The following is a 21576-nucleotide window of genomic DNA, read 5'->3' as shown; positions in this document are numbered from 1 at the left end:
CGCGTTCGAGGCGATACCAAACGATTCGTGACCTAAGCGTCTCCTTACAAAGGCGGCGGTGACGGTGACCCCGGCCGAGACCCAGCCCGGGGCGCCCGGCATCCGGCCCCCAGAGCCGCCGCGGCTCCGGACAGGCGCAGAGCCCTGGGGGACCGCGGCCTTGCGGCACCCGCGGGGCTGGAGCTGCGGGAGCGGCGCGTGCAGCCCAGGCCGGGGCCATCTGCGCGCGGCCTCACCCGAGGAAGCGCGAGAGCCCCGGGCGGCCGCTCCCGGGAGCACTGAGAAGCAAACCCTAGCCCCGTTGCCTCGCTCTCTGGTTCCTCCTGCCCTGTCGGTGCCTGAGTCCATCCCGGCACCGCGCAGACAGTCGGCGCTGTATAAATGCCGGTTCCTGTTTCCCATTCATTCTCTGCTGCACTCGTGGTCGCTCATGCTTCTCTGGCTCTCGTTCGATTTCTCTCACTTTCTTCCCCCACCCTTATTCATATTTGTAGTCTCCGTCTATCCGTTCCACCTCCCGCCCCGTTCTCCCCCCCCCCTCCCCTCCTTCCCCTCGCCTCTCCCTGTCATTTCCTATCTTGATGCACCTGTCTCTCTCTCTCACTGTCCCTCCGTGTCCCTGTCGCCTCCGTTCCGTCCTGTGGCTCTCTGCCTCTCGGACTCTACATCTCTGCGTCTCTTGTCTCTTTCCCGGTGTGTGTCTCCCTCCCCGCCTCACCCCCACCCCACCCCACCCCACCCCATTTCTCCCGCTGGCTCCCGGCCTTCTTGCCCCTTGACGCTCAGGCGCCCCCTGCTGGTGCATCGTCTGCCCTTCCAGGGCTCGGTCCGCCCCTAATGTCCTCTGCCGCGCCTCTCCTGCTCGGGAGAGGTCGGAGCGGAGAGCCGCGTCCCTGGGGCTCCTGAAGGACCCCCCTCCCACCCCTCGAAGGCAGGAACGGGCCCCAGCGTTTACTGGGACCCCACCCTGCCGAGGCCCCGCGCCTGGGAGGAGAGCCTGGAGGGGGCGGCGGGGAGGGAGTGTTGGGGGTAGCAGGGTGGGATTTGGCGTCCTTCCCCGGAATGAGCCGCGGCACAATCTGTCGCTGGGTTTGTTTGCCGAGCTGCCTCCGGAGCGCAGTGGGGCTGGCTCCCGGGGAGCGAAATATCACAAGATGCGGAGACAGACGCTGAGGGGCGGGTGGGCGGCGGGCTGACTCAGGTGTGCTGTCATCGGTTCCCTGGGCCCGCGATCTTCTGAGAGGGGTGGTGGGGGGGACCCCGGGCCCCGGACACAGGCCAGCTCCCAAAGCTGAGACGGGATCCCCCATCCGGGGGTGAGATGCAGAGAAGGGATGCCCCTGCCAATAATCCGAGGCCTTGGGAGCCCCAGAGGACAGCTCCAAATTGAGTGTACCCCAGAGGGTCACAGACTCCTCTGCTCCTATCCCATTGTACAGGCTTGCACGGGGTTTCCTATAATTATCTGCTGACTCACTACTTTCCCCTACTAGACTGCCAGCTTTTTGAGGGCAGGAAACTCCTCTCATCCATCTTTGTGTCCCCAGCAATTGCTCAATGAACCCTTTTGGGTGGATGGATGCATAGATGGATGGGGGGTGGGTGGTGGGAGGGTGGGTGGATGCTTTACGGGAAATACCACAATGCCTTGGTCTTCCCTGTAGAGCATGCTGACCCCTGTTCCTCTCCCTATCCATACCTGCATCAACCCCTGCCCCCATCCCGCAGGGGTGGCAGGGAATTGGAAGCAGCTCTCCCCGGGGTCTGAAGACCAGCGTTCTCCAGGTGACCCTAAGTAAATCATTCCCTGTTCCGTCCGTTGCTTCAGTCTTTTCATCTGTACAGTGGGGACATATTCCTCAGGCTTCAGTAACTCTCCAGTCACTCCAGATTTGAGAAAATGCTTAGGGAAATGAAGTTCTGACCCCTCTCTGTGGTGGTTAACTATTGTTCTTACTGTCCTTAGGGAGGTTCTTTAAGATCTTTGCCCCAGGAGAATCAGACATCACGTGTGAACATGAGTTTTTCTTCCGCAGTTAGATGTTTTGACATCTCAGCCAGTAAGCTGATGGCAAAATGTAATGGATGGCTGTGTCATAGGGCATCTGGGTCCATCCCTGCCAGGCTGGACACTTGGCCAGTCTTTGGGGCTGCTGGGTCCTCAAGAGTACTGGCCACAGAGCTGTCCTGCCCTCTGGTGGCGATAGGCGGATCGGCAGCCCCAAGGGAAGCCAGGGCTCTTTGGAACTGGGCTGGTGGGCTGGATGGATTTCCCCTGAGAAGGGGAGGGATCCGTTGTGTGGAAAACAGTGGGCTTTGGAAAGGAGGTCATGGAGAAGAGACAGGATATTGGCATAGATTAGTCAAGGCGTGGCTTCCTCTATGATTTCCCGCTTATTAACATCACTCTTACTCTCACTGTGGCGCCAGGGCTCCTCTTTCCTCTGGGAGACCCCACCCAGGGAGTCCGTGAAATTTCCCTGACCCTTTTTGACATCTACTTGGCAAAGTCATCGTGTAGGACACTTGGCAGCAGGTGAGGTGGGGGTGGCTCAGTGGTCAAGAGTGCGGGTGTCGGCAGGTTCCTGCCCTGGCTCTGCAGCTCCCTCGGCTGGCTAGCTCCATGACCTTGGGAGAGGTGTTCAGCTGTTCTAAGCCCTGGGTTTCTCATCCAGAAGATAGGAGGAGGGCAATACTGGTTCCCAACTCACGGGGGGATCTGAGGATTCAATGAGATAAAAGGAGAAAGAACCTAACAGAGTACTGACCCTGTGCTCAACAAACCCTAATAATATTACTATTGATTTTCTCTTTCAGCCTCACAGCGGCCTGCAGAAACAGATGTCGCATCTAGCGGAGACAGCAAAGTGGGGACCCGAGGGTGCATGCGTACTGAGAAGCAGAGCTGGGTCTGGGAGTTGATTTTTAGTTGTAACCTCCTGTAATCCCGTGTGTGTGTCTCCGACCACATCTCTGCCTTCCCCTGGCACAGACCAGGGCTGCCCTGTGTGGTCAGTGCTGTCTGGGCCTGAACTAGAAGTCCAGTTCTCCCCTGAGCCTGCCTCCACACGGCCACTGTGTAACCTGGGACAGACCTGTCTCCTCCCTGGGCGTCAGGACCCCCACCACGGAAAGGAGCAGCTGGGACTCCGTCCTCTTTCTTGAAGGTCCCGCAGAGCCATGTTTTTGTGCCGTCCTTGCTTCTCCGTGGTGACTCTAGAATCAGAGGCTACGGAAATGCAGCCCTCAACCAGATTCCTTTCCATGCTGCTCCCCCCCATTCCCAGCTCTGGGGGCGCGATGAGAGGCCCCAGGAGCCGGTCAGAACTTCTAGGGATTTCCAGAGCCCCCTGAGCCTTTCAGGGCCTGCTGGCAGTGGTGGGGGAGGGGTGGCAGAGAAGGAGAGGCTGCACTTTTCACCCAGAACCCTCCCACACTGAAGTCCAAGTCCAACTCTACCCCCCTAATGGGGACAGGGGACAGGGCTGCTTTCCAAAAGGGAAGAAGACAGAAACCAAAGTAGTTTAAAGGGCAGGGGTGTCAGAACTTGTTTTCTCCTTCTGTGCTTGGTTTCTAGGGTCTCTGTCCATTTATATTATTTATAATGGTTACTGGCATTTGTGAACTATTTCATGTCATGAACTTATGGGTATTGGCTCATTTAACATTCCGAGCAGCTTTATGGGGGAGGGCCTATTAATATCCCCTTTTTACAGATGGAGATTACTCAGAGAGGTAATATTACTCTTATATCTTTCTTGCCCTGGGTCCCCTGCGTTAGAGGGTTCTGGAAGAAGAAAAAAAAATAGAGTGTTTTTTGTTAGCAACCTCCTCCAACCAGCATCCCTCCTTGGGGGCATGAAGTTCCTGCAACCAAGGGGTTATGCCCTCGGGGAGCCTGCATTCCCCTCCTAGACCATACTGTAGATATCCAGAGTTCTGGACTCCTTTCTCAAATGGCCCTAGTCCACTGCCAGGGCCTCTGGGGGCATCTTCTCCCTTCTACCTTTTTGCCAGTGTGGGCACCCCTAACCAAGGGATGGCTGAAGGGCAGCTGTTTGTGAGGGGGGGTCGGAGCTTGGACATGTGGGTGAGATAGTGCCACCACGTAGGATATACATGAGGCCCCATGTTTGGGATGGAGCTATGTTTGGGACGACAAGAGAACGTGGCTGTGTTTCTGTATAGAACTCCGTGGAGTTAGATCATTCTAAATTTGAACCTAGTTTTTCCAATGTCAGTTTCCTTTGAAGGTTGCAAAGGAACAATGCTGGTGTGGAAAGACAGGAGTTGCCTGGCATGGACCGGTGGGGTGAGGAGAAGCCTCCCAGCTTATAGGGCCTGTGCTTCCATCTAACATTGCAAATGTCAGATTCAGGGGCAGCCATGGTGAGATGTCATGTGACTTCATCTTAGCCAACATGACTAGGAAGTTGTGGAACCAAGCTCTGAATCCAAGTCTGTGTGACCCTTTCCTTGTTTCACAAAGCTCCACGCCAGTCTTGACCAACAGTCCTAATTTTGGCTCCCTGAAGGCCTGTCGGTTAGAAACTTGGGTCCCCTTGTGTCTGCCAGAGTTTCCTTCCTGGTGACGAAAGCCTCCCTTCCACACTAGACTGCGAAGTGCCGAGCGCAGGGTCCACACTTTCTTTGACTTTATTTCATGCACCTGGCATGCACTGCCTTGACTCAGTGCAGGCACTCGGCAGATGGTGCTGACCTACCAGACCCTGGTCTTGGAAATAAGCATGGCGCAAGGTGGTGTTGGTCCAGTTGGTGTCCAGCAGAGGGAGCAAGTCTGGGACAGAGAGTGGGCTTTGGGAAGCTGTGGGAAGCCCCACCTGGTAGTAGATGAGTTGCCTAAGACTCTATGAGTCTGGGGATTCAGATTTGGGGTTAAAAGGCTCCCACGATGACCTGCTTCCACCCTTGCACTGATTTCTCCAACCCCTCCCCTCACTCCAGGAGATACCAGAGGAGAAAGGATGTTTATGGCATGACTTCCCTCTGTGATTCTCTGCGGGCAGCACTTTTCTCATTTATATTGTGAATGGACAGGACAGAACAATTCCCTTCCCCTTAAATTCTGTGGGCTGAAACCACTGAATCGGCAAGGGAGAGTGCGTGTGGGTGAAGGGCACAGTGGGAGGCAGGGCAGAGAGCCCCAAGTCCTACTACAGGGGACATGGACCCCTACTGCCTATTCCCACCACCATGGCCCAGTCTGGGCTTCTGCAGGAGCCTGCTAACAGATTTCTCTGTCTCTCAGCCCACTCACCTCAGTTAATCTCAATGTTAATCCCCCAAGGTGTAGTTTTGATCCTATGACCTGCTGCTCAGAAGCCTCCCGTGGCCAAATCTGGCCAGCCGATGATTCATGTCTCTGAATCCCGAAGCACTCAAATGAATAAGAAAAGCCTTAAGACTTCAACAGATAAACAGGTGAAGGATGGGGACAGCTACTTCACCCAAGAGGATAAGCAGCGTAAACAAATACTCGGAAAAATAGTTCAACCTGTTCGTGATCAAAGAGATGGAAATGAAGGCAGTCTCGGGATAGCGATTTATACTTAATCAATTAGCAGAATTCATAAACACCATCACCCAGTGCTGGCAAGGTTGGATGAAGTCTGTGTTCCAACATCCTTGGAAGCAGCATGCAAAACTCTGCAAAACAATCTCGTAAAATGTAAGAAGAGCCTCAAAAATATTATTACCTTTTGACCCATTAATCTCACTTCTGGGAACTGATCTTAAGAGCGTCGTTCAATAGATGAAGAAAGCTCCTGGCATGCCACTGGCCTTATCCTCCCACCTTTTTTCAGGCAAGGAGATGGTTAAGAAAACCATGGCTCATCCAGTCAATGCAATATTACGCAGCCACAAAAACGATAATTATAGAGAATATGCAGGAACATGGAAAATGTTTATAACATCATGTTTATTGAGAAAAAACAGGATATGAAATTTGCATGAACACTGTGATTGCGACCATGAACAGTAAGTATTCATGTTGACAAAGTCTGGAAGGGAATATGCAAAAATGAAAATTATTTAAGGTTGGGAAGATGAGTGGTTTTCCTTTTTGTTTAAGCATCTTCTTTGTTAATGTTGAAATATTATTTTCACAACAGGATGAATTCTATAAAAACAAAGCCTCCATTATTGCTTCTAAAATAAAGTTAAAACTCTCTAGCCTATATTCGCTGTAATAATCAGAGTGATCACTTTTGTTAGGTGTTTAATAATGACCGTGACCCTGTTTGTTAGGTGTTTACTGCATTTCAGGCTGTTAGGTGAGTCATTTATGCAGTTTCACTGAATCTTCACTGAGGACCCTCTGTGTAAAAACTAACATATCTCCATTTTACAGATTAGGAATCCAACACCCCCCAGAGGGTAGGGTGCGGTTAGCCCTGGTGCCTATAGGGTAAATAACAGGGCAGGGCTCGAACTGCCGGCTGTTTGCTTCCAGAACTTGTGCTAAATCCCATCACTGGCTTTGTGTGTCAGTGTTTCAAAAACGTCAGTCATTAATGTATCACTGTGATGATTTGGGGGCTAACGGAGGCCCACACATCATGTACTGTGATTTACTTAATCTTTAAATTTAAATTTAAATCAACTCACTTTTTAAACATTCAAACGCCTACTCTAGCATTATCCTAAGTAAGAGTCCCCGTGGAATCATCTGTTAAATGTGTTGGTTATATTTTTCAATGTACAATAAAATAAAAAAGAATTAATAGTATAAAAATCCCCTGAAGATCATCTTGTATACTCCTCCCCACTTTAGGAGAAACTGAATTATCTTATGCCACAGTCTAACTCGACCTCCTGGTCCGTTTTTCTTCCTCCACACCGCCTGCCCTATCAGCTACCACCTTCTCGAGACCTGAACCAGTGCCAGCCCCATGGCTTCTCGGGACTCCCCTGACCCCTCCTAGCCGGGTGCCTTGTGACGGACCCTATTCCCCTCCCTGCTCCTGTGTTCAGTGTTTCTCTGCGGCTTGCAGGAGCCGAATGCAGATCAAAACCCTTAGTGGACAAAGAGGACACTCAGATTCAGAAATCTGTCTACTACAAAAATTAATTATCAGGGCTCCTGGGTGGCTCCGTCGTTTAGCGTCTGCCTTTGGCTCGGGTTGTGATCCCAGGGTCATGGGATCAAGCCCTGCATTCAGGCTCCCTGCTCAGCGGGGAAACCTGCTCCTCCCTCTCCCACTCTCCTGCTTCTGTTCCCTCTCTCGCTGTGTCTCTGTCGAATAAATAAATAAAACCTTTAAAAAAGTTAAATCTCATTTATTAAGCTCCCACTGTGTGCCAGGCGCTATACAGGAAGCTTTATGTATATGGAATTTCTATCGGCTCTTTTACTTTTTTTCCATCTTGGGGTCAAAGGGTCTACATTAACCAATTCTGTTCATTCTATTGTGATAAGGGCATTTAACATGAGACTTCCCTTCTTAGATTTCTAAAGGTGTAGTGCAGTGATATTATCTATAGACACTGTTGTACAGCAGATCTCCACAACTGATTTATCTTGACTCTTTTCTTTTTAAAGATTTTATATATTTATTTGACAGAGAGAGAGAGACCGCACGCACAAGCAGGCGGAACCGCAGGCAGAGGGAGAGGGAGGGGAGAAGGAGACTCCCACTGAGCTTGGAGCCCAAAGTGGGACTTGATCCTGGGATTGTGGGATCATGACCTGAGCCAAAGGCAGATGCTTAACCAAGTAAGCCACCCAGGCGCCCCTATTATTGACTCTATAATGACTCTGTGAATTTCATATGATTTTTAATTTATTTTTAAAATTTTAACTTTTTTTTTTTTTTTAATAGAGAGAGCATGCAAGCAGGGGGCAGGGCAGAGGGAGAGGGAGAGAGAGTCTTAAGCAGGCTCCATGCCCAGCACAGCAGACGTGGGGCTCAACCTCATGACCCTGAGATCAGGACCTAAGCTGAAATCAAGAGTTGGACACTTAACCAATTGAGTCATCCAGGTGCCCCTGATTTTTAATTTCTACTTCATATGTTGGCAAACTGTTGTCCATGGGTTAAGGCACTTACCTGAAACACACAGCAGGTAAGTAATAGAACCTAGACTCAAGTCTTGTACTGTTTGACCCCAAAGTCCTTCCTCTTACCACTCTGATCCTCAATCTTGTGAATGATGAGGGTAATAAGACAGGCCAGTCCTCCCTCCTCAATGCTCTCCGAAGCGGGCCTATGCATTTCTTGCCTCTCCAGGGTGGGAGTAAGAGGCATTCATTCACTAAGGGAGGGACTGTTGATTGGTCTGACCATTTTGGAAGACAGTTTGACAGCAGCTGTTAAATTGAGGGGTGCCTGGGTGGCTCAGTCAGTTGGGTGTCTGCCCAGGTCATGATCCCAAGGTCCTGGGATTGAGCCCTGCATCAGGCTCCTTGCTCAGCGTGGAGTCTGCGTCTCCCTCTTCCTCTGCCACTCCCCCTGCTTCTTCTCATTCTGTCTCTCTCCGTCAAATAAATAAATAAAATCTTTTAAAAAAATTGAAAATGAATATGATTGTTGGCCCCAAAATTTACTTTTTTTTTTTTTTAAGAGAGAGAGAATGCAAGTAGTGGAAGGAGCAGTGGGAAGGAAAAGGGAAGGTGAATCTCAAGCAGACTCTACACTGAGCACTGAGCCCAATGTGGGGCTTGATCTCACAACCCTGAGATGGTGACCTGAGCCCAAACCAAGAGTTGGACACCTAAGTGACTGAGCCACCCAGAAGCCCCTCGGTACATACCTTTCAGCACATCCATAAGAAGGTATGTACATCCATAAGAATGTATGTACATCAAAAAGAATGAAGGGGCCCCTGGATGGCTCAGTCAGTAGAACTTGGGACTCTTGATCTCAGGATTGTGAATTCAAGCCCCACGTTGGATATGGAGTCCGCTTAAAAGACAAAAAAGAATGAAGGAAGTATGTGTGTTCTTATGAGGAACAATAACCTAGCAGAGATACTAAGTTACAGCAGAGATACTAAGTTACAGCAAGGCGAGGGGCAGAACAATGTGTCAAACCCTGTGGGATGAAATGTATCTAATTATACACACACACAGGCAGACAGAGGCTACCTCTGGAAGGACATAAACAAAACAGGTAACAGAAGCAGCCCAGAATTCTGTATGAGAGCGACTCTGCAGGAGGTGAGATGGAAGGGCTGGTTTTGCAGCAGCATCCAGCCAGAGGACCGGGCTGGCATCCCAGGGTCATCAGAGGAAATCTGTGCACGTGAGTAATGGAGATGTCCCCACCTGTATACCCACCGCAGCCAGCCTGCCCCCAGATGATGGCAGACTTACTTTCTACTAGGTAACCTTTTGTGCTGTTTGTTTCTTAAAACCCTGGGCCATATATTACCTCTTTAATAATTTAGAATTTAAAATTAAAAAAAGAGGTATTTCCTGCCTGAGGCAGGACCCACCTAAGAAATGAGAAGAGGCCAGGCTGCCGGCGGAGGGAGAGCGGGCCCTTGAGGGCCCGGGTGGGAGGGGCTGAGACGCTGGGACCTGTGGCCTCTTCCACAGCCCGGGGAGTGGGGGTACCTCAGGACCCTCTCTCCATCTCCCTTCAGGGGAAGGTTCCATCCTCTCCCTTCTGTGACCAGCAGCTGGTCACCGCTTCAGAGGTAAGTTTTTGGACGAGATGTATTTCAACAGCTACACTGAGCTCGAATTCCTTCACTTCTGCAGGACTTGATTCTTTGTTTCTAAAAAGGAGGTGACACATACATCCCAGGGCGGTTCTGAGGGTCAAGGAGCCTATGTTAGGCGCTACACAGAGGACACGAAACTGGGGAAACTCCTCCATGACCTTGGCCAGAAGGGAAAAGGGGTCAGGGGAGGGGTCCGGGCGGCACACAGTGGGGGTGGAAGAAAGGGCTTGTGTTGAGTTTTTGGAAAACTCCACCCAAGCTTGGTTGAGTGAAACTCCTTACACCACCAGTCTCTTGGACTCATCAGGGCAACTCTGCTGGCCAAGATCACATGACGGCTGAGCAGTGGGAGGGGAAGAGATCTGGGGGGAGGGGTCAAACCTAAGGACTCCCACAGTCCCCTGGGGCCGGATAACAGTGTCTTGGCTGGACATTAAACATTGCTAAACAAAGACTGGCGTATGCATTCACCCATCTATTCTCTTGCTCAGTAATTTCTCGAATGACGACGGGGAGCCAAGCATGGGGCCAGGGGCTGAAGATGGGGCAGAGATCAGCAGCCCTCTGCTGCCAAGTCCTTCCTTTCTCTAAGGCTCTGGGTATGCTCCTTCTCTGTGAGCACCCTCCCCGGACCCCCCCACCCCCATGCTTAATTGCTTAATCCTGTGCCTCGTGCGCTCACCGGGCACCCCACTCTGCTCTACTTTTTCTTTCTTTCCACCCTACTCCTAATTTGCCAACATGCTTTTTAAGGTATCTATTTATTAACTTTATTTTATTTTTTTAAAGATTTTATTTATTGGACAGAGAGAGCAAGAGAGCACAAGCAGTGGGAACGGCAGAGGGACAGGGAGAAGCAGGCTCCCTGCGGACCAGAGAGTCCAACACGCAGAGTTCGATCCCAGGACCCTGGGATCACGACCTGAGCGGAAGGTAGATGCTTAATGACTGAGCCACTCAGGCGCCCCTGGGTTTATTACTTATTGGCTGTCTCTTTTTACTAGAATGTAAACTCCGTGAGAACAGGGAGTTTTGTCGTGTGGCCTTGGACCCATAAATGGCTGTTGAGGGACTATAGCCCCACCTGTCCCCCACCCCGACGTTATGTGCTGGCGAATGTTTACACACTTGAGCGGTAGGGGGAGAACTCGGAAATCAAGTCATCCCAAACACAAATGTGTAATTACAAGCAAGGAGCAGTTGGGTAAAAGAGTACCGGCCACAGTGCGTCGTCCTGGGGCTCGGGAACTTATACAGGAGGCTCGCTCTGAAGGATGAGTGGGAGTTGTGGAGGGATAAGGCAGGAAGGGGCAAAGCAACGGGCCTCCTGTGGGATCCAGGGGTGGGGTAGGGGGGGTGGTGACGCAGAGGGCCTGGTGCCCTTGAGGAGGAGCCTTGTGGCCTGTTCCAAGTTTCAGATCACTTGAATAGATGGAGAGTGACAGTTCTTCCCAGGGAGCCCCAGGCAGCCTGCCTGAGGGGTACCTGGTAACAGCCTGCCTGGTGCTCCCCCTGCCTGGGCCGACTTTCAGCCCTTCCTGCACCCCGCACCCCTGCATCTCAGCCCTAAAGCCAATCTCACCCGGAGGCCCTCACTCAGTGCCCGCCCTGTGGATGGCAGAGGACACAAGGGACAGTGCTATGCAGACTCTGAATAAGGGGCTCGGAAATCTCCTGCTTTTCTGGCAGGAGGCACAGTGCGATGTCATTCCCCTTTTCTGGTGGGGGAGGGGCCTAAGAGAGGAGGCACTCATTCACTGTCAAGGTCACGGTCATGTTCCAGGTCAGGGTCACCACCGTGGTGGGGGAGAGTGTGTCACTGTCGGAGGGAGGCTCCTGGCAGAGGGGCGGACATCCCAGGCTGGGGCAGAGATCACAGAGATCACACAGAGATCCCAAACGCACCCCTGCGAGGCCATCCTGTCTCACACCCATTGGTGCTTGCTCTCCTGCTGGTGCTGGCCACCTCTTCCCGCCAGGGCAGATGTCCTGGCAGGGCTGAAGGAGGAACAGCTCTCTTCTTGCTGATACCGAAGCTCTTTAGCAAAAGTCCCAAGAACAGTGCCGTTCTTTCCTTTTCCTGGAGTCTCCTCTCTTGAAGAATCAGGACGGATGTCTCAGGGCATAGCCTCCTGACTATGTCTTTCCAGAAAGCATTGTTAAGCCAGTGCTCCCAGGAGTGGTCCCAGGCACCCCCCAGTCTTGCCTCAGGGTCAGGGTCCAGCCTCCCTAGACACTCTCTGGGTGAGGCAGTCTCAGTCCCGGCTCCGAGTTGATGGGTTGGGGTTAATTGCAGCCCTTCACCCTTCACCCTTCCGGTCCTGGGTCCCAGGGAACTGTCGGCGCATAGCCCACAGTTGTGCATCCCCTCTGAGCCCAGAGCCTGAGCTATCCAGACCTACCACGGACCCAGTCCATCAGCACGACCAGGTGTAAACTGAGCCATGTGCAGAGCTCAGCGGGGATCAGTTCCCTCCTGCTGTCCTTTCTGGCTCAGTCTGCCAGTCCTGCTTCTCAGAGCCCCATTTGTCAACATCCCTCCAATCCCGTTACTTGCTTTGGATCTCTTTGTTTCCCAGTTTGACTTCAGGCCTTTCTTTGGCTCATGAATAAGGCTTACAGGCGGGCTGAGGCAGGTCAGCCACAAGGAGCCCCAGTCACAGCGGGTGAAGGCTGCTCTCGGGCTGCCTGGCTTTGGTAGATGGAAGGCAGATTCTCCAGCTGACTTGTCATCTGGTGGCAGGGTGACACGGCACTGAAAGGACACTTAGCCTATGTCTGTTCTTCTAGAAGCCTCAGGCCTCTGACTGCAAAGTAGAGTCACTGCTGCCTCTCTTGCTGGCTCAGGTGCTGGGCTGGAGCATAACTGCTTAATTTGTCACTTTGGTATCACTTCCCCTGAGCCCAGTTACCTATTGGGTGTGCGCTGATGGGCAGCCGGTGACATCCCTGTGCTTACCTCTGGGAGGGATGGGCTTCTCCCCAGGGGACTCTGAAGCCAAACCCTCCTGGAGGGCTTCAGCAGCACCCCTTGCAGCTCAGGGAGGGCTTGGGGAAGTGCTTAGTTTGGCCAGCTGGAGAGAATGGTGAAAATCCACAGGATTATTCTGTTTCTTTCCTTCCTCCGTCAGGATGCAGCATCGCATGACCCACGTGTTCTGAGGCTCGAGGGGGACCCAGGCACCTGGGTGCACATGGGTGCCATCTGTTCTATCATACAGCTGGGTTTCAAATGGGAAGAAAGGGAATTATCCTCATTTTGAGGTGTGCAGAAGCTCGGGCTGTTTATGTCCAGGACTCTTCTGACCTTCAAGAGCTTCTCCAGGGGGAATGCCTCCCTATCTCGGAAAGAGGACCTCCAGTCCTTCAAGGGCTCAGCCTCTCAAGATGGAGGCAGCTGTACTGGGCCCGTTCCTGCCAGGAGAGGGTGGTAGAGTGTGTTCCCATGTTCCTGATGTGAGAATGTGTGAAAAGAAGGAAGGGCCCTTTCCTGGCACTTCCCAAAGGAATGGTCCAGAGAAGTGGGAAACTATTAATCCGCTTGGCATCTGGAAACCAAGAGCAATTCAACTCCCAGAGATTGTTAACATGCCTCCCGATGCCCTTTCTCAGAGGGACTTTGTTTGATTAAGCCCAGCACCAGGGGTGACTTCTTGAACAGGAATTGCTTTTTCAAATCCCAGAGAAGTAGGATCAAAGATGGATATTTTCTGTCCTTGGAAAAGCTGGTTTGGGGATGAATTCAGAAATGACTGGGTATAGAATGGGGAGCAAATGGAAGACATGAGGCTCCGAGCCATTTTCCCAGGAGTGGTCCTTGACAGGCATCAGAATTGGCAGGTATCTCTAGGGGCGGGGCCAGGAATCCGCATTGCCTTTGAAATGAAGGAATATCATAATTCAGCAAAGGGCACACAACCTAAGTGCGCAGCCCAGTGAGTTTTCACATAGGAAGAGAACTGTAGAATAACCTCCTAGATCCAGACACAGGATGCTCCCAGGGACCCCGAGGGCTCTGTCAGGTGCTGAGGGTGATTCACCCGCCTCCCCCCCCACCCCGCCCCGCACAAATCAGCCACCACGCTGGTTTTTGTCACTTCCAATTGGTTTTACCTGTCCTTAGACTTCACACAAATAGAATTGTACCTCATATAACATCCTTTCGTGTCCGGTGTCTTCTTCTCCACATCACGTCTGTGAAATTCATCTGTGTGGTGCGTACCAATAGTTTGTTCCATTTATTGCAAAGCGGTATCCATTGTGCAAATTGAGGGCAATGTATTTATGCATATTCCTATCAGTGGGCATGGAGTTGTTTCCAGTTTGGGGCTATTGTGAAGAAAGCTGCTGTGAACATATCTTTTGGGAAACATATGCACTCATTTCTCTTGGGTAAATATTGAGGGTGGGATTGCCTGATCCTGGGTAGGTGTGGTGGCTACACCGAATTCCCTTCCGTATGTGTTTCTGGCTAGGGGAGACACGAGGGGGATTCCTAAGGGGATTTGGCGGGTTGAAGGGAAGCCATTCTGTAGCTCACACATGTTGTGGCTGATCGGCTGACACACTTCGTGGGCAGGAAGGAGCAGCTGTTTCCTCCTCCTGAGTGGGGGAAGGAGCCTGGTGCGTCCGTGTTTAGCTGGCGGGGAAGGATTCTGGCTCCTGCAGAACAGCCCCGTCCGCAGTGACAGAGGCAACAAAACCTGGCATGAGCTTCTGGGATTCAGTCCATCCTTGTGGGGTTCCAGTTAGAGCTGATAGGGGCTCCAGCCTGTTCCTTGATCTCCCCCTCCTTCTGTTCTCTGCTGCCTGAGCAGGGCATTCAAGCTCCAACTTGAGAAGCAGAGACAACAGTTCTGTAAGAGTGCTGAACCAGCTGCCTCGCTGAGTAAGGCCACCTCCCCGTGACAAACCACACACGCTCTCTCTCCTGACTGACCCTGGCGGATTCCATCAGTGGGTTCTCCCTCCGTTAGAAACTGCTGAACCTATTTCCAAAGGGATGGTTCTTACTTACCTCCCAGGTGGCTCCAGGTCCTCGACAGACCTTGCTAGTTTCATCCTTCTCAATGTCGCCCGTGCTGGTGGGTGGGTATCTGTGTGTTTAACCAAGCTCCTCTTGAGATCCTTTTGCAGGACAAAGGATAAGAAACTGACTTGGGGCAAAACCTTGGCACTCAAAGGGAGTCTGCTTGCTTTGAATGATCGCTTCGCCACTTACTGGCTGTATGATCTTAGCTGACCTTTTCTCTCTCTGGGTTTCGGTGTTTTCATCTATAAAATGAATTATTAAGCATTGCTAACAAGTATCAAGTGCTTACCAGATGCCAGACACGGTTCTAAGCACTTTACGTGTACTAACTTGTAGTGCTCTCTTGACAAATGATGAGGCCAGGGCTATTATTATCTCCAGCCTTGAGAGGGAAAAACCGATGCACCGGGATTCAGACCCAGGCTGTCTGGCTTCCATGCTTTTTTCCCTTCGGTTGTCCCTCTGTTGCAAAGCAGAGTGAAGAAGAACTCACGACACGGAGCTCAGGGCTCTGCCAAGGGCCAGTGTGGTTCTGATTCTTCCTCTTCAGTGGGTCTCAACAGGAAGTTCTGGCTCAGTTCTCTCAAGTATGCAGAAATCTTCTAAACAAACAAGCTAGCAGAAAGGGTAGGCACAGTCATGATAAATGGAGCCAGAAAGGTAGGCTCTTCCTAGGATCCAGAAAAATCCAGCACTCTCCAGACAAGAGGACACTTGTAGGGCTCCCTGCCTTGGATAGTATGACCCCTTGGCAGGTAGGAAGCTTAGACGCATGTGTCAGGCTTTACCTAAGTGTCAATCCATCAACTCCCTTCACTCTGACTTTGTACCAAGCAAAGAACCTTCAGGTATTGATTTCCTTTCCCAAAAGTCTATCCTTCCTGAAAGACATTGTGCTGACCAGTCAGCCTCAGGATTCCCGTCTGCTGGGCGGTTTCGTTTCTCAGTGTCAATTAATACACTGCATTCCAGGTTTATCAATCCATCTCTTGTGAGTCTGTTTAGTGTAGGTCATCCCCCCCCGCCCCCATCACAGCAACTGAACTCTCAGGGAGACACTGGGAAAGAAATACCTCCAAAGCAAAACAAGAGAGATATCCGAGGAATAGTACAAAAAGGTATGCTGTGAGACTGAAGAGAACGGAGAGAGGACTTTTGTGTGGAGGAAGGGAGCATCAAGGAGGGCTTTCTGGAAGAGGGTGATGTTGGCAAAGGAAGAAGGCCACTATAGCATCAAAATGTGGTTAAAACACAGGCTCAGGGGCAGCCCGAGTTCAGAGTCTGTCTCTTCCACTTACTGGCTGTGTGATGTGACCAAGTCACTTTATCTCCCTAGGCCTCAGAGTCCTTATTTTTCAAGTGGGCAAAATGATAGGGTTATTGCAAGGATGAAATGATTATAGATTGCACATACCATTCTTTTTTTTTTAATTTATTTTTAATTAAAAAAAATTTTAAATTTCTTTTCAGTGTAACAGAATTCATTGTTTAGGCCCCATACCCAGTGCTCCATGCAATATGTGCCCTCCCTAAGACCCACCACCAGGCTCCCCCAACCTCCTCCCACCCCCTTCCCACACATACCATTCTTTTTTTTTTTTAAAGGTTTTATTTATTTATTTGACAGAGATCACAAGTAGGTAGAGAGGCAGGCAGAGAGAGGAGGAAGCAGGCTCCCCACTGAGCAGAGAGCCCGATGCAGGACTCGATCCCAGACCCTGGGATCATGACCTGAGCCGAACGAAGGCAGAGGCTTTAACCCACTGAGCCACCCAGGCGCCCCCACACATACCATTCTTAACACAACTCCTGGCCTATAAGCAACCCTCTGAAAATGGCTGTCATTACTGTTGCCAGGATTAATAACCAAAGTGATGTGTTCATTGAGGGGAATTCTAGGAGAAGGGTCACCGTGGAGGCCTGCTGTATCCCCAGAGGCAATTTTGTATCGAAGGGAGTGGAGTCTGTATTTGCGTTAAGACTCAGAGGGCAGAAGACCGGTTGCAGTGTACGGCTCTTTCCTGGAGAGTGGTCACAGCCCATCCTGTGGTTTCGCAGCCCACGGAGAGAGCTGCTTGTCCAATCTATACGAACCCATCAGCCTCGAGAACATCCGTGGTTTCTGAGTCACCCTCAGGCCCTTGCAGCATCCAAGCAGAAACTCCCAGGGTCATGCGTACCTTCTAGGCCTGGTCTGCCCTCTGCTGTATGGGAAGAGGGAGGGAAGCATCAGGAGGCCCCCTTCGACCGCCCCGCCCCGGCGATTCCTGGCTCACTTCCAGGCCCTGCCTGAGCCCCGGCTCCGTGCTCCGGCTGGCTCAGGTGCTCCGACCCCAGGTCTCCTGCTTCTCTGTCCAGTGTTCTGTCTGTAGATTCTGATGGGCCTTCCTAGTCTCCCCACGAGTTTCACTCTCGCTGATGTAGGGAGGAGGGGGAGGGGGGCACAGGGAGCACCGGAGCTTCCATCACATACATGGAGATGCCACTTGTCTCCGGTTCTCCCCCGCTTCTCCCAGTGGAGGTCTATGTCCCTGTACCCTGCGGCATTAGCACCAAGGAAACTGTCACAGTTTTCTCTCGGACTCTCTTTGCCTTTCCCCGTAACTAGAGCATTCCACTGGCCCCAGCTGTTTCTCGTTCTTTAGACCCTGGGGGAGCTGGAGGTCTGAAAAATCCTGTTGCATTCACATAGGACCCCTGGGCTCCCCTCCTGGGTCCATTTCCTCCCCCCACCCTCACCCCTCCTGAATGTACCTGTGCATGTGTAAGGCGGTCGAGACACAGACCTGTTGCTGAGTGGAAAGCAATGCTTCTCTCTTGTTTTCATCAATGATGCCTTATGAATGAGGTACCCGCCCCCATTCCTATTACTAATAATTGATACTTACTCATAGCTACCCAAATCCAGAGCTCATACTCCATCTAGCGCTGGGTGGGTGGGGGGGACTCCCCTCAGGGAGGCTGGTGGGGTACTGGTTAAGAGCATGGGTCACAGTCAGAACATCTGGGCTCATATCCCAACCCTGCCACTTACTACTGATGTGAGGTTGGGGGACTTGCTTAATCCCTCTGGGCCTCAGTTGCCTAGATCATGGATGCTAATAACCCCAGTTTCCAAGGGATTGTGAGATTCAGAGAGAGATTAAGTACAAGGCACTTAGAACAGTGCCCCATAGGTGGTCAGTGCTCAGTGAACCCTGGGTCCTAGCCTTACTTACTCTTCTCAGGGGGCGAGGCAGCCCTCGGTGTGGATGGCATCCCCCAGCCAGGGCCCCAGCCCTGGAGACTCAGAGGTGGTCTGTGTACCCCGGGCCCTCAGTTGTACCAAAGTCTGTGTGGGAAGCTGAGTTAGCAACCCACGGTTGTTTCATGAGCATCGAATTAGAGCTGAGCAGAGTGCAGATGGGCCATGGGAGGCTCTTGGGGCTGAGTGCGGTGGGACCTGGGGCTCCCATTTCTATCATGGGGCTGGCCCTGACGCTCCCTGTTCTGGGTCAAGTTGGCTGGCCCCTCTCCCCGGCGCCTCTTGGGCAGCAGCCTTTAGGATTCACCCTTGGTTAAAGGAAGGTCTTCCCAGAACAAGGAGGCCTCTTCCTCAGTAAGGACTATGTCATGGCCCCCACCCTTGGCAGAACTGTTTTGAAGGCACTAGGAGATACTCTGAAGAACTCCTTCCCATACCTGTTTACTCTGGTTCATGAATAGATTTCCTTCCTGCAGCTCAGAGTATAATCAACCAGCCCTCCCTCCTTTGGACAAGCCCGGCCAATTGGGGGAGGGCGCCCGGATGACACTGATCTGTATTTGGGGGCTACCTAGAGATCAGTTCTCTGGGGTAGATCTTCTGGAACAAACGACCAAGCTCACCCAATATATGGTGTTTTTTTTTTTTTCTTTTTTCCTCATTTATTTCTATTCTAGGTTAGGAGCCCTTTGTAATGCCGACTTCATGATTTCCTCTTTGCTTTTCAGTCATTAAATCATTTTGGGGAACAACAATAGCTGCTATGTGTTAAACTGTATTTATTTTTTTCAGTCATTCATACAACCAACATGAGGCTTGAACTCATGACCCCCAGATCATGAGTTACAGGCTTTTCTGACTGAGCCAGCCAGGCAGGCACCCTTAGCTGCTATTTATTAATTAGCCAATGTACTGACTGGGTGATTTCCTTGTCTGATCTTCAACCCCTACAGCAACCTGATTCCAATTTCATAGATGAGGAATCTATGGATTCAGAAATCAGAGGAATCAGGAAGATCAGGAACTGGCCCAGTATCAGTGTGTCTATTGTGTCTTGTTTTGGCATTGCTTCAAGATGTTTTAGTATTTTTCAGGGTGCCTGGGCGGCTCTGTGGATTGAACATCTGACTCTTGGTTTCAGCGCAGGTCATGATCTCCTGGGTCGTGGGATTAAGCAACAAGTTGGGCTCCACACTCCGCGGGGAATCTGCTTAAGATTCTCTCTCCCCTTTTCTCTGCCCTCCCGTGTACTCACGCTCTTTCTCTCTCTTTAAAATAAATACATAAATCTTTAAAAAAAAATGAGCAGTATTTTTCTCCTCAGTTGAAATGAAAGAGAAAATGTTTGCTTACACTTGTCTTCCAAAACAAGCTCTTGAAACCTCATTCAAGACCCTAGCTGGGAAAAACAAACATTTTGAAATGCATGAACCCAGATCCTGAAAGGACAAAAAGTTTTATGTTTTGTTTTGTTCGTTTGTTCATTTAACATATCAGTAATTAAAACCCTTTGTATGAATGGCTCAGAGTGTATCCACATATAAAAATTCAGGAAGGGGTGAGGAACCAGAAAGAGTATATGGACCCTTCCCAGAAAGTGATGATTGGGGGTCCAGGGTGAGTCCTACCTAGCTGAGGTTATCTGGAGGAGGCTTGGGTTTTGGGGGCTGAGGGTGAGGGGCACGGGGAGTGGGCCTGCACTGGAAGGTGGCCCAGCTGAATAACAGCCATTGCTTGTGTTACCGGGGATGGCTTGGGGCAGCTCCTTCATACTGCCTTGTGTGGCAGCCACTCTTCCCTGACCTAAATAAATGTACCCCCTATGGTGGAGCCTGGATACGCAGACATGGTCATGGGAAGGAGAAGCCGCTCAGCACCAGTCCTTGGGTGGGAGGCAAGAGATCCAGCTCAGTGCTCCCTCTTCCCTCCAACGATGTCCCACGGCTAGTATCCCAGGACCCCGACTGGCCCTCACCAGCTGGCTTCCCGGAACTCTGGCCTCTGAGCATTTCTGGGCGGTCAAGTAGTGTCACAGCTGGGAACGATGGAAATCAACTGCTGCAGCAGATTGGGGAGGGTATGGAAGGAGGAAACGTCCGGGCGAGAGATGGCGAGCCTCTGGGCAAGGCAGTGGTCAAGGATGGAGAGGAGGCATATCATGGGGCAGGATCAATAGGACATGACTGATATGGGCTCACGCCCAAATGCCTGCACTTAGCTTGTCCACTCCAGTCTCCAGTGCTGCTACTCCCGTGGCCAGTCTCTGCTCTAGCTGGTTCCGGAATGTTCTCCCTCCATCACGGCTCCATGCTTCTGAATGTGCCGGGCTGGGGTGTCGTTTTCTGTTTCCCCAACTGAAGAAAGAGATCCTTGAGAGAAGGCGCTGAATTTCTTCTCTCTGAACTTCAGCCCGGGCACAAAGCCTAGCTGTACCACATCTATTTGTTGAGTGAAATCAATCAATCAAAAAAGACGCAGGGTGAAGGGGAAGGAAAGAAGCTAAGAGTAAAGGAATGAAGACAGGCGGCTCCCCGTCAGACCTTGTTATAATCACTCCTCTCTCTGATGTTACACATTAATCCTCATTGGAGCGAGTCAGGAGAGGGATGAGGGAAGCCAGTCTGCCTTCGCTGGCTGCTGGAACTCGAACCGGATCAAACGGGAATGGTTCAGAGAACAATCTAATATTCTGTCCCAACAGTTTCAGTAAGTCTGCCGCGTGGCTAGAGAGAGGCAGTGCTTCCTGCACACCTTGAGGCAGGTGTTGGGGTGGGGGATGCTGAGAACCATCACAGAGACGACAAGAGACGGTGGACAAAGGCCCTGGTGACCTGTGCCAAGTCCCGAGCTCCAGTCCTGGATGTACAGATAGCCCGTGAGCTGGGCCTTTCCAACCCCTCTTGCCGATTTACATTCTAAAATCTCTCTCTCTCTTTGCTTTGACTTTTTTCCTGTTCCTCCCTTGCTACTTCCACACTCACTGATCCCCCAGGTCCTCGGGAGACCAAAATGTAAGCCAGAGCAGGAGAGAGGGCTTGAATTAATTTCAGTGTCTTTGTGTCTTGTAGTAAGAGGGGAAAATCTTCCATCTTAAGGCCCGTTTTTGTCCTGGGCTGCTCTATTTTCTTATGATCGTTTCCATCAATTCGTTTTTTAAGACGAGATTCGTTTTCTCTAATATCTGGAATGTTAAGCCTGGGAGGGAGGGTTAAGAGCATAGGTTTGGGAGTTGGGCACACACTGGGGACTTTGTGGAGTGACCTCAGTCAGATTCCTTTGAAGTCCTTGCTCAAAGCTGCTTCTCTGGCTGTTTTCATATAGGGAAACTGCGGAGGTGGGGGGTGGGGACCCAGGACCATCTGCAGTCTGGCCACTACGAACCGTACCTCCAAGGAATAGACAAACTCGCTTCATATTACTTGACAAATGTTGTAATAAAGCGCTGCAGTCCTCATTGTACAGGTGGGGCAGCCAGAGAGCTTGCCTGGGGTCGTGTAAGCTGTGAGTCACTGGGTCCAGGCCCAGAGGGCTCCTACCTCATGCAGTCTGTCCCTTTGGTGGTCACACTTTCTTTATCCTCGGTGCTGTGGTAGCGATCTGGAAGATTCTC

The sequence above is a fragment of the Mustela putorius genome, unplaced genomic scaffold (genome assembly GCF_011764305.1).
Source record: "Mustela putorius furo isolate JIRA1106 unplaced genomic scaffold, ASM1176430v1.1 tig00000127_pilon_pilon_pilon, whole genome shotgun sequence".
Taxonomy (NCBI): domain Eukaryota; kingdom Metazoa; phylum Chordata; class Mammalia; order Carnivora; family Mustelidae; genus Mustela; species Mustela putorius.
Note: the sequence above shows the minus strand (reverse complement) of the source record.